At 31.9% G+C, this 14,505-nt stretch overlaps 1 protein-coding gene across 4 annotated transcripts in view; it reads left to right on the top strand.

Moving 5' to 3' along the window:
• The first annotated feature begins 13,460 nt into the window (after positions 1-13,460).
• Positions 13,461-14,505, top strand: part of LOC149575720 (uncharacterized) — a 102,804-nt gene continuing 101,759 nt past the window's right edge. For all 4 annotated transcript variants that reach the window (XM_089815493.1, XM_089815494.1, XM_089815495.1 and 1 more), the window contains exon 1: positions 13,461-13,936. The gene's annotated coding sequence lies outside the window, so the exon portion shown is untranslated. The remainder of the gene's footprint in view (positions 13,937-14,505) is intronic.

Genomic DNA, 14,505 nt, shown 5'->3' with positions numbered 1-14,505 from the left:
TATCTTATATTGTATAAACTTCAAAAAAAATTAGTGAATCATTGTAACCTAGTAGATTAATTTCTCTTGGGTTTCCAGGTGGGAAATTACGCATGTTCCCACACAAACTATGAATATATGCTCTAGGATGTACAGGGACCTCGAGTACTCCAACTTATGACAAAACATAAATCTCAACAAACCGCAAGAAATGATTTTTAAAAATCTATAAAGCTACAAAATGCTTGCTCCTTTTTTCTTCTAAACTTTTTGACTCCTTAAAGTTATATTGTATTAAATCATGGAATGTGTAGGTCCAAAACTTGCATCCCTTTAGCCATTTATCCCTTTCTTCTATACACTTGCTAATTCTATTTTCTAGCACACTTCCAAATAACTGTACAAACAAATCTATGATTAGAGGGATTATTGATGTCAGCATTCTCGAAAAGAGGAATTGCAAGAGTAGTTGTCTGATCTCACAGGAACTCCTTTGGAATGATGTTATTGATTTTATTTTTTGTAATGTAAGGTGCAAAATAGTTTTCATACCTTGCTCTAGATACTTGACTTGAAGATTGACTAAGTCTTTTACTTTTCTAACACCAAATTTATTGATACCCATTTTGATCTCTTGAGAAATGAGAAGCTTAATAGTAATGTTGACCAAGGGGGGAGTTTCAACCTTAAAATCCTACTCATAAAGTTGCCTTTGCATAATTAAATCATTGAGATGTAATATTATTTTCCATTTGCATTTTCCTTTGTAGCTATAGCTATTTCCAAAATAACTTAGGGTTATTTTTCCCCAAAAAAAAGCTTTTCGTGCCTTGTGATCATAAAATCAATTTCTTTCTTTCTTCAAATTTTCTTGTAAGCTTTGATTTTTTTTTCTTGTTTGACTTTCAAAGTCCTCAACATTTATCGGATTTTTTCTATGTTAAAAAAATATAAACAATCAAATCCATAAATAGTTCATACGTTTCAAAGTTCTCCTCGCCTCTTTGCATTCTTCATTAAGTGACCATTGACAAGAGAGAGATTTGTTCTAGATTTATTATTTTTTGTCCTCTTGCCCTCGACAAGTGCACTTCAAATCAAGTTTGATAGCGTGTGACTATGAAGGACACGCAACAAAATTTTCTCCCTCTTAAAAAGTTTCTCAAGTGCTAACTTGAATGCATTATAATTATCTCAAGTCAAAATACTTCTACTATTTGAGGAAGATTGTTGAAAACACTAAGGGTCCATTTGGTTGCAAGAATTGTTGAATGCAAAATTCAACTATGCTGTATAAGCTCTCTTTTGGAATTAGTACATTCTTAAAATAACTTCTAGAATAACATTTAGACCTGTTTGGTTGACCTGGAAGAAGAGATGGAAGATGCATCTTCTATGTTTGGTTGCAACAATTGAAATAGGAATTGGAATAAGTATTTTTTTGTAATTTTAATAATTATAAGTTTTTTAAGTTCGGTAATCTTTTAAATAAAAAAGATTTTTTATTTATAAAAAATAAGTTATCTTGATTAAAATTTTAGCATCAAAAAGATTTTTTATTTTATAAAAATTAGCTTTATGAATTAAAAGTATACAACAATCTTTGAAATTCAAAGGACATATTATATTAAGAATATATTTTTCTTATAAAAAAATCTATTGTTTTAAAATTATTTTTTGCAATGTTCATAGCTAAATTCTAATGTTAATTTAAAAAAATTATGTTTACTATTTAAAAAAAAATCAAATTATAAATATTTGATAGAATTTCAAAAAAAATTGATTATATTTAATTATAAAATATATCAAATATGGTATTAGTATTTTTTTGTCATTTTATAGAAATCATATATTTAAATCAAACTATATTTAACCATACCAATTAATATATATATATATATATATATATATATATATATATATATATATATATATATATATATATATATATATATATATATATATATATATATATATATATATATATATTAAATCAAACTATATTTAACCATACCAATATATATATATATATATATATATATTTAAATCAAACTATATTTAACCATACCAATTTATATATATATATATATATATATATATTCTCTTGAATTATTAGTACATTTATCATTTTTTTTAAAGAGATGTTTGACACAAGGGTTCCATAGGAAACCATCTTCTTAAAGAAAACCAATTTCTTTTTGAAATGATCATTCAACCTTAAGAAATTTAGAAAATTATGATCCAATTTAGGTCTACTTATGGTCAAACAAAGAAATACATCCTTATACAACTTTTAGCTATGCACTTTTTCGCAAATGGTCCCAACAAATAAGTGAAATTATAAGGCAAAGAAGACATCTTAAAAAGTAAATTTCAACCTTCTGAGCCTTACAGCACTTGCAGTCTTTTCCTTCATCACACACAACATCACAAACTACATTTGTTGATTCTACACCACTCGCCCAATCAAAGAATCTACACCCATCATGTCCCTACAATAGAAAATCTTCATTAGTTCTTAGTTTGATAATTAACCATTCGTTATGCTAACTAAATTTTTTATTCTATTAACAACCCTTTTTTTATTCGAGCAACACTAAAATTTACATTTGGGATTTTTTTGTGTGTTTGAGGTCTTTAACAAACATGGGCCTGCACCACATCGACATGTTGGCACATTCATTAAAGTCATCAAGCCTGCAACATCAAAAGTATGTTTGTTATATGGAAATACACACTCAAAAGCATCTAAAGTGAACCATCTTCTCATTAATATTGATATTCAAAACTCTACAGATTAAGGTATATTCATATTACATTGATATTAATAGAAAATCTGATATTAACACACAAGCATCCAATATTTACAAATATTATTTAAAAATTCAATATTAATAATTAATCTAGATATATGTGTGTAAATAACATATATGGGATACATGCAAATCAGTGAAAGATTACCAATGGCAAGTAATTTTGTTCCTTGAAGCTGCAATTAGAGAACATAGAACCTTTTTCCCTCGCAACAACTCTCTTGTAAAAGTACCATATCAAAATGTAGGCTTTTGCTATTTAATGAAGTTCTTAAACTTACTGTAACAAATTATTCTTGTTATATAGATTTGTAAATTCACATCAGAATGTTGGAGATTTGTTTACAAATTATCCTAGCTCAAGGCACTCGCAATTCACCTCCATAGTTGTACTACTAGGTAGATCAAGCCAGCATGGCCCATTTCAAAGCCAAATTTAATCAAGATAATTGGATGCATCTTTTAGGACAAATCTAATGATCTAAAGAGTATTTTTTTGTGCATTGAAGAGGTCATATGATAATTGGAAAGCAATTTGAATCTCAAGCAAACCCATCTAAAATCCCCTTTTATTTTGGCAATAGCCCATTCGGGGACATTGGCCCTTGATTAAACTTTAGGCCTATAAATGAGCCTTGCTAGGTAGATCTAGATAGTAGTACAATTTTGAAGGTGAATTCATTTTCACAACTTGATGCAAGCTTGATCGTGTAGAAAAATTCATGGTTGTTAAGTGTGTTTGAGTCATAGTAACAAAAGAATGAGTGACCAACAAGAAGACCTAGTCTTCAACTCTATAGGCATCACTACATTGCAATGAGTGACAAGTGGACCATTCATATTCATCAAAGACGAGTTCTAATTAACCATTGCTCATCAAATATGGGATAATAAAGAATGACTCAATGTTTCTACCCTACTAGTGTCACCTTGAGTACCAAGTGGACTATTCATGATCACAAGGGAATTTGTGAACTACTACTAATGAAAAAACATCACTATAGAGTTATAGAAAATTATGCATATGAATCCCAAAAAAAAAAAAGAACAAAAGCCTGTAGTAAATACTAAGAATTAATAAAACAAATGGTGGCATTTCACACCAATGCCACGTGCCTTTGGTGCACAACTCCTTTGTCAATAATTGATGCCAGAATCATTAGTTGACATTTCAAAAGTCCAACCCCATACCAAGAAAAGTGTATGCTCAAACATTTTTTAATACTCCCAAGGATGAGCTATTGGATAGTTATGGTGTTTACTAAAATATTTGGATGACAATATAGAAGATCCAAAGATTATGATGAATCTTCTTCATTTAATCCAAAGGAAATCAAATGATTATACACATGAGGGTTGTCCTAAACTAAAAAGTACTATCCTAAATCAACATAAGTCATAGGGTTTGTTCAAAATTTAGAATCAACTTATGAACATGGGAACAAATAGATCATGTGTGTTGTTACTAAGAAGTGGCAATGATTAGACTTTTTAAAGATACCAATTACTGTCAGGACTATTTCCCAAGTGGTTCCAAATCAATCATCTACAACAAATTATGCCTTCAAGCACATCTGCACCAAATAAAACTTAACAACCCCATTTTTAAGATACCAATTGATATTCGAACTAATTCCCAAGTGGTGCCAAATCATTCATCTGCAAAAAAATATGTCTTCGCGCACATCTACACCAAACAAAACTTACCAATCCCATTTACAATCACTGAGGAAATTCAAAGCCAAGCATTTGTTCCAACAAGCTATAGTCCATGCTAGAACCATATGCTTATGCATGTCAAGGTTAGGTATAGATCGTTTACACATAGACATGTTTGAACAACTCTAATAATTCATCCTCAACATTTTCTTGATAAGTAACATATGTAAGATAAATTCTAACATACTCCCATCAGTTTGTATAAAACTCTGGTACTCCATAATGTGGGAGGATTAGCAAGGTCTGTACACCTGAGATTTATTAGCAAGGTATGTACAACAACATCATTCAAAATTTTCTTGTTTACAACAGCATCATTCATAATTTTTTTCAGCACAAATTCATCTTAAGTCCTACAACAACCATATTGAAAGCTCATAAAGCAAGGAAAATGTATTTAAAGTTGATTAAAATCATACAGAACTATCATAAGGCATGTTATAAAGAAGCCATATTTAAAGATGACTAAAATAGTATAATCAACCAATAAAAATTGGTTGTTAATGTATCTAATAAAAAAATTTTAACATTAAAAAAACATATGTTGTGTTCTATCTAAGCTCTAGAGTCCTCCATACTTAAGTAGTATGTATTTGGCTCTCTCTGTATCACTTATTCTCAAAAAGCCTTTTTCTCTTGTAGTTTCAACCAAAAATGTATCATATGCCCTTATCATTGTATCTTCACTAAGCCCAAGAATGGCTCTAAGGGCATCATACATTTTCTTTGCAACCGAATCAAAATCCCCTTCATCCACTTTTATAGTAAGGCTTTGACATGCCCTCATGGATCTTATTCAAGGCTTTGGAAATAGTATCCATTGAGCCAGTCATGCTCACCTTCTTCTTTCCCTTCCTTGATGAGGGTGGAGAAATTCTTTGTCTAGTAGTTGTAGATGATTGGTTAGATTGGACGAAGTCATTGTCTATATTATCATTAACATTAGCTACTATATTAAAATCCACATCATTGTCAAGATCAATGACCTCATCCATTATGTGTCCTCCTTTAGTTTCATGAGGTGTGGTAGCTGTAGTGCCTTCTACAATGTCATTGCCCACAATAAAGGCTAACTCGTTATAGTAATGGAATGGCTTCCTTTTGTAGACTTTTGCATTTTTTAATTCCTTCCTCCAAATGTTGGAAAAATAAATGAGATGATTATTTTTATTTCAATATTGGATTTACAAGATAAAATTAGACTTAAATCAAATGAATTTCAAATAGCATTTTACCTTCAACAGTTCATTCCAAACACTATCTTCAACATCCATTCATTGTGTAGTTTCATTCCAAGCAAATCCACTTGTGTTTCTCAAATCTTTCATGGTTCGAAATCCCATCTTCCAAGTTTTGAGTTTTTTAAATTACCCCTGCTTAAATTAAGCTTCAATTCTTCATTGAAGCATCGCTTAATGGCAGTCCAAGCTTCTTTTTTGAATCAACCTTCACCTTTTCTACCTAGTTGTACTTGCTCATGGAGTAATTCAAGGAACTTGCATTCCATTTCTCTTGACCATACAACCCTATTCGAAGAAGGAACATTGCTAGTTTACACCTCTTCAACCATGCTATTGAAGAAAACCAAAAATCCATCAGGAGTAGAAATTTGATAAGTTGTAGAATTCATCAAATTATAAATAAGAACAAACAAGAGAAAATTAAAAAGAAACATCACAATAAACATTACAAGTAAATCAAAAGTAGAGTAAAACTAATGATACAAAATATTGTTCAAAATTCAAGGAAACTGATTATAGTGAAATTCAAGGATATTGATCTAAATGACAATAGTGGTGTGGATGAACTTCGTGGGGTTTTGGTAGATGCATATGAATTAAAAAATTACACAGTTCCACACACAACAACATCATTATTTTTCTTTTTTCCATATCTCCAGGTTGTGTGCTCAAGTCACATCATACAACCAAGTCTTATAATTTGGCAATCTCCCTACAATTGTTGCTTTAAACTATTCACAGTAAACAAAAGGTACATCTTTTGTGATAGGGAAATGACATTGGAACATACAAACCTTTCCAACTAGCTATTCTATAATATTGTCGATTTTAGATTCTATTTTTTAACTATTTTAGATTCTATCTAGTTTAGAGACTTCTTACGGTTAGACAACAAAGAAAAATAAAAAGGCACACAATAAGTTGGCAATGGTGCTCTATTAATAAAGACATTAGAAAGATGGGCCTAAAAGATCTTTAAATCCAAGAAACTACCCTAACAATCAAATGGATTGATAAAGCCACACTTTCGGAGTATCCCAGTGAAGTGTTATATCTTGGAAGGGACTTCACATTGATGACTTGCTATAAGGAAATTTGAATAAAAATAATATGATATGTGGGATAAAGTCAATATGGTGGAATCTCAGACATGGTGATAAGCCAATACCACTATTACAGGGTTGTTCGACAAGAAAAGTGGACTGGAAAAGGTATCAAATAAATTTTAAATATTATCTAGGATGGAAATTTAACCAATGGCAAGAATTGTGTCATAAATTTGACCTCCCACAATCTCACTGAAAAAACCAACATAATGATGATAAAGTAGGCTTGTAAAGGGTTGAAGCTTGAGATTTTGTGTGAATGCAAGGAAGAGAGAATCTCTTGACTCAAATGCCATCATACTTCCATTTATAAAAGCCAAATATAATAAAATCCTCACAGACAACCATGACACTCTTGAGCTATGTACCAAATAGAAGCTGAACATGGAAACTACATATTGGAGCAAACTCCTCTTGCAACTATGGCATACACCTATTGAACCAAGAAAACATCTTTTACTTGTGGCATCTTCTCCTGCATAAATTGTAGTGGTATTTATGGCCTCTATTTGCACTATAACTTCAATCCACCACATAATTTAAATGGAAAACTCATGAGCCATTGAAATAGTTGTATTTGCACTATAATTCAATCTTCTACATATTTCAAATAAAAACTCGTGAGTCATAGAAATAGATGGATGTTTTTTAGTCTATACTAACTGTGGGAATAATATGGACTCTTTGGAAATTAAAGAATGAAGACATATTTAACGATAGAGCTAGAAATCTTACCAAGTTTCTTCAGAAACACATAGGTTACTATTTTAAATTTGTGGACCTCTTGAATTGAGGGACTGAGAAGGTTAATAGAGGGAGTTGCCTAGATCATTGAGCAGAGCCAAAAAAAAAATATTCCTTTTGATGAAGCCTTGGCCAAACTCAAAAACGAGTTAAAGGAAATGTTAGAAGGAACATGACAATCCAATTGCAATTCCAATCCTGAATTATACTACAGAAACCTAGATCAACCATTTCAGCAAACCCATACATCAGTTCATCTAGAATGATGAGATTTTGGGCTGGATTGAAGGAATCGGTGGCTAAATTGAAGGAACTAGTGGCTGGATTGCTTGGTTATAGAGGTCTCAAAAAGAAAGAACAATGAAGTTTTTGAGGCCATGGAGAGCTAAAAAAATGTTAAGGAAATGAGTTGTAGAGAACTGTAAGGACCTATCATAATGTCTTTCTTTAAGTAGAAATTAAACATCAATTAGACTGTAGAAAATAAAATCTAAATCAACTATTGTATTGGTTGCTGCATTTGATAATGGAAAAGATGTATTCATAATTGTATAGACAAAATTAAAAAATTTCAATAACCTCCAACCATCCACTATACATTCATTGAATCTCTACATACTATGTTTGAATGTCCAATAATTTCATGAAAGTCAATAATGGAAGCAAGAATAAGTGAGCTAAAGCATTGCATGTTGTAGTAAGTGTAGGATTCTTTACCTTCTAGAAACTGATGATTGAGACATAATGGAATGGTGAGAGATTGTGGGGTGTGGCTGATACTATATACCATATATTAGATTGAATCAACCTACTACACACATTGAAAGTCAAAAAGTAGGGCAATAGAAGTCCATGTTGCTCTATACATCATAAGACATTATTACGAGCATTATTTTGCATTTAACAAGTCATATTTTGCAAGGACCAAAAACTAGTTACAAATATTGAAGAAGTATATTTACTATTTTAATCTCTTTTAATCATTCATGTAATATGGCTAAACAAGTAATGTCCAAATACCTTGATGTAACCTTCACACATTTCTTGTATGCTACCTTCACATAACCTTGAAGAGATGATATTAAAATACCTTGACACAATTAATTTATTCATATACTAGATCATTATTTATTCAAAAAACATAAACATACACCAAATTCTTGAATTCAAATCATTCATTCATCTCGAAACTTCCCAAATATTTCAAGCTATTCAAATACACTTCAATTGTCAAGGTAGTCATAAATGTGTCTCAATTTATATTATACAACAAAATGTATAATATGCATCGCGTAAAACTAATCTCGAGATCTGTCGTCTTCCCACATCCTCCATGCTATTTCATCTCAAAACTTCCCCCAATCATCTCTATCCTATTGAGTTATCCCATATGTCTGAAGTATTAGTACATTTACCCCCTCACACTCATCATCCTCTTCAATTTCAACTTCTGATGGAAAGTCATCTTTTATCGCAATGATGTTGTGCAATATGCAACATGCTACTACAATCTTTGTTTGTGTCATGATTGCATAAGATGTTGCATGCCTCAAGACAGGAAAACACAGTTTCAAAATCCCAAATGTATGCTCTATTGTATTATGAAGTGAGGAGTGGTAGTGGTTAAATAACTCCTATGGAGTGTTCATCAAATTTGCTCTAGAAAACTCCTTTAGGTGGTAGCCTATACAACGATTAAGGGGCAAGAAATCCTGGTACATTTGGATATCCAAAATCAACCAAAAAATATTTTCCTACATAAACTCCCATAAAGTGTGAAGACATAACCTTCACACATTTCTTATAAACTACACTATATACAAGATGATGCTGCATACCAGGGGGAACTGACATTGGATCTGATCTGGAGAGAGTCGAAGCAAGAACACAACTATTTGTAGTTGACCCTTCCCAACCAGCAAGAATGTATTGGAACTTATAATAAAAGGAACACACACCAGTAACATTTTGCAATAGGTTGCCTTTCCTATCATGATATTTAGTTTGTATGTCCACATCAATTGTAACAGGTATATGAGATCCATCAATTGCTGCAATACAATCCTACAAAAACATAATTTATACTTTTATTGGCACTAGTAGAATCTAAAGTAAAAAAAATCAAATATGTACTAATAGGAGAGTTACCTTGAAGTAGGGATCAAAATGTTCCTTCCCAAGAATTTTAGGAGGAGTGTTTGGAGCAACAGGGATCAAGTAATCAACATGTAGTGCTAATATAGCTCTCAATACCTTATGGAAGTGTTGACTTATTGTCTCACCCAAGTGACCAAAATTATGGGCAATCTTATGATTCCTCAAATTGTGGCCAAGAGTATTGAGGAACATTACTGATTTTTCTTCTAACAATATATTTATCGTATTTGTAAATCTCCCATTTATCCTAAGAATGTTCACTAGACAAAAGAAGGTATTCCTGCTCATGCAAATTTGGTCATGACAATCAATCTCATTTAAATGGATAATATGCTTATAAAATGAAATTTCATCCTTTCTGCACCCACATCTCTTTCCTCTAGCTTTTTATGCAGATGCTACAATGGATATTGCAAGGGTGACAAGAGAAGCTACAATAATAACAGTGATTCTATTCTTCCTAGCTATAAGTCCATAAATCCTTAAATCATTGTGAAGATCCATCTAAATGACCTAAAAACACATAATAAACAAATATTTCAAAGAGCTTCAAGGGGCTCAATCAATATAGCAAATATGTTTGTGCCTCATGCAAGGCCCTTAATGCTCATAGAGATCTTTCTACACAAGTAAACCATGGAGAAAATTTATTAAACTAAATTCTGTATGTAGTTTAGTAACAAATATTTTGGTTATATTTTTATTGTGCCTCCTAATAGTAATATGTGTTGTTGCCAATGAAACTTTCTTTCTTTTTCTTATTATTATTCATGTTATTCTAAGTTGCTTCATACGAAAAATTAAATGTCACACATTTTGATATATGATTTTAGATGTCTAAAATTACCATAAAACCTAAAATCAAAAACACAACGACACATACAAAAGTGACCAGAGATTAAAACTCATGAACAACATAGACTTAAATAGTCTCCATTTGTACTTATATAGATATTAATGGTTTGATCAACATGGTAAATGAGCTCAGCGTAGTTCCATTCTTTTCTTATGAGCTCTGTTGTAACAACAATTTCTAAATAGCTTTCATGGTGTAAAAACAACACCAGGTAAGCATAAAATCAATTATTTTAAGTGATTTTGTGTCAGTGAATTCTTTTAGCAACTCCTTATGATTGTCCTAGGTTTTTCTATCAACAAGCAGATATGGAACATTAAAAGAGCCATGACATGTGAATACAACTCAAAAACTTATTCAAGACTGAACAACTATTCTTCTTAAGAGTTATTATGCACAAGTATTTTCTTATCACAACCCATCACACTTCATTTTCCAATTATTGAAGCATAGAACAATAATATTTTGCATGTGAAATTAATGAGTAATGGCATGACCCCTTCTAAGATTAGTCTATGTGACCAACAACATATAAAGGGGCATTCCATATAAAATAAGTGATCATAATTTGATAGAGAAGTTTAATACAATCAATGTACAAGGGGGAATTAATTAATCGATGTTTACTAAAGACAAAGTTACATACAGAGTTACACATCATCTCCCATTGGTAAAGAAAATATAAATTAATGTTTTCATATCTTAAACTTCTCTAGCCTGTGAGGTATATCTGTTATAGAGAATACCTTTGCCAGGTCATATTACAAGCACTGTAATTAGCTATAAAATATTTCTAAGTGAAAGGCAACTTCTGGTCTGTAGCCTCAAAAGTGTATTGAACTAGTAAGATCATGCAATCAATTTGAGTTTTTAAATTAATTGTTCTAATTATTTGTTCTCATTAGAATCTGGCAATCAATTTGTATTTGCAAGTAATAGCTTTTACTGCACTGAAACTATATATTTGCAACTAGTTTGCTTTTGTCTTGTTTATGGTGTTGGAATCATAGAAGAACCAACTAGGCATCACGATCAGGGCTTGGCATTCTACCAACTTGAGGATTAATGGGTGAAAAGGATCAGAGATGACAAAAATGAGGCAAATTAAGGGGAATAGATAGATCCATACTAGCACGAGGGATACCATGAGAGAGGTGGTTCAATTTTTACAAGGAATGAACCAACTACTAAGTGTTGATAGGCTAGTTCAAAATAATGTTGAAGGTAGTAGTTCTGATGGAGGAAAAGCTTCAGTTACTTGTAGGAAAGCTTCAGTTACCTTCAGGGCTAAGTTATTGGACAAAAAAGCACCAGTAGGTGTTGGGGAAGAACAACTTGATTTAGAGGAAGATATGACAAAACTTCATAATGCATACTATGCCTTAAGCCTTGCCATACACAACAATTTGATCTTCAAAGATTTTTATGAAATCAAGAAAGCAAGTAGGCATGAACGAGGAGGTGTAAAGAGAGGAAATACATTCAACAATGTTTTGGAAAATCACTACTTAGACTTTTGATGGTGCTGGTAATTCCTTGGCAAACACTTGGCCATACAAATTAAATACATATTTCTCATTGAACCTAATGCTTCAAGAAGAGGTTATCCATTAAAAAAATACAACCTAATTCAAAAACCACTTTAAAGATTATTCTTGAAACAACTAAAATACACAACTTTATCTAAGCTGTAGCAAGCACACATATATTTCAAAAAATACAAAACCCTAAAATGATTAAACATTAACCTACAACAAGAAGAGCAAGTAGAAATTTAAATGATACCAGATATATTGGCAAACTGTGAAGTCTTCAAGGTCGTTGGTGAAGAATGACGTGCAAGATGTCCTCAACATCTCTGTCGTCTACAAAAAATGGTGAATACAATCGTAAACAATAGGAAATACAAAAACCCAATGTGACAATGACAACATCCTTACCAACAAAAAACAATGGAGACCTTTGTCGGCAAACAAGGGTGCATGCGAATGATGGCCTCTGTCGCCTTTGCAATAGATGGATTTTCTTTTCCCTCCAAACAATAATGCTTTCCCTCCAAATAGTAGTGGACGCAAGAAACATCTATTTGCAATTTATGCCAAAAGCCATAGACCCAATAGAACATGAAATTACATCTATTTGCAATTTACACAAAAGCCATGAACTTAATAGAAGATTAAATTGAGTTTATAAAAAAGGTGGAATAGGAATTGAATTCTTATTCCACCTCTCAAGATTGAAGAGTCACATGCCCATTTCAAGGTGAAATTAGTATAGCATAAATCCAATTCTATTCTATTTTTTTAAAGTTACTACCAAATAAGGAATTCATGCATTCGAGTTGCGAACTTTTCTAATTCTAGTCAAATTCCAACTACCAAACGGGCCCTAAGTTGTTTTTGTCTTACTTGTTCACCAATCAAAATATTCTCCATTTTCTCACACAAGATATTTGAGCAATTTGGATAATCCCCCACACTTATACTACTCTAAGTATTGTAAGTGAAATTCGTAGACTTTGCCATCTAGAAGAGCAAGTAGATTTATGCAATCCATGAGATCAAACTTCTGTGAGCAACTTCAATTTACCCATCTAGTCGAACTATTATAAATGACCAAATCTAACATTGCCACAAAAAATAAGCCATTGTCATCAATCAAAACACCTCAACTATCACTCTTTAACATCACACACTAAGAACTAAGAAAAAATTAAACTTATTCTAAGTCAACTTTAACTATTTAACATTTTTAGTGTAGTAATCAGACCTTAATATTAAGACTGGTGTTTAAGCCATCCACTCTTCCACACATTAAAATATATTACGTCCAATAACAACATTAACTCCCAAATGAAGTGAGCATTTAATCGTTGGTGCTTCCTAAATGACAAATGCTCGCCACTAAATTAGCATAGATTTTCTGCATAACCAGACCTAATAAACAAGGAAAAATTACGCAAGTTACGGTGAAATATCAATGGGAACAGAATGATTCATATGGCAGTTTCAATAGATTCAGGGAATCTCCACTAAAATCAAACCACATGGCTCTATACAGTCGTTGCTGGATTCCATTCGTACACGTTTTAGCATAGACAACTGCACACGTAAAAGACCTTCCTACCTGCCACTTTGATACTTTTCTTGAAGCTTTAGGGTTCTTCTCGTTTCCTCAACGTTCAACCCATTTTTCAATTTGCTTATTTAAGCTTTGCTCAACGTTCCACAAAATTTTAATAATAATAGTTTACTCTCTCCTCGAATCGTGGAGATCAAAAGGAGCTTCCCGCGAGACTCAAAATCAAATATTCTATACAAGGTATGTCCTGCAAACTGGTTATATTGTTGATATAGAGGTCAGTTTTCAGCTGGTTTTCTAAAATTCATGTGATTGCAGAATACAGTTAGGGTTATACATGGTCTAGTGACCAGTGGTCAGACAGAATAGGAGGAAGCTCAAAATGTTTTGTGTACATGTTTGTTAATGCTTATATGCATGCATATTTGTGTATTATTTTATTTTTCATTGAAGACTTTGAAATTCTGTTTGTACTAGTGTGTACCATAAATGGATCTTCTTGGGCTTATGTCTGGAGGAATGAGGGTATTGAATCCACCAATTATGTTTGTAATTCACTTACATAATTTTGTTTTTCCTTTACAATTGTATAGGTTATATTATGCTGTACACGTGGGATTTGTTTTCTGTATCTTTCTGTGACTATTAGCGTGCTCTTCCCAGCCAGGGAAATTCATCTTTTCATTTTTTTCAAATGGTGATATTTTATATTTTCTAGATTGGCCTTGTTTATACCTATAGATATCTTACTTGATTAGTTATTGGGTATGACTACTGTACCCTATATGTGCTTTTCTGTCGCTCATCCG

This window comes from Cupressus sempervirens, chromosome 2, assembly GCF_028749045.1.
Source record: "Cupressus sempervirens isolate cs-2001-9-10 chromosome 2, ASM2874904v1, whole genome shotgun sequence".
Lineage (NCBI taxonomy): Eukaryota > Viridiplantae > Streptophyta > Pinopsida > Cupressales > Cupressaceae > Cupressus > Cupressus sempervirens.
This window is presented reverse-complemented; position numbering and strand designations above follow the sequence as displayed.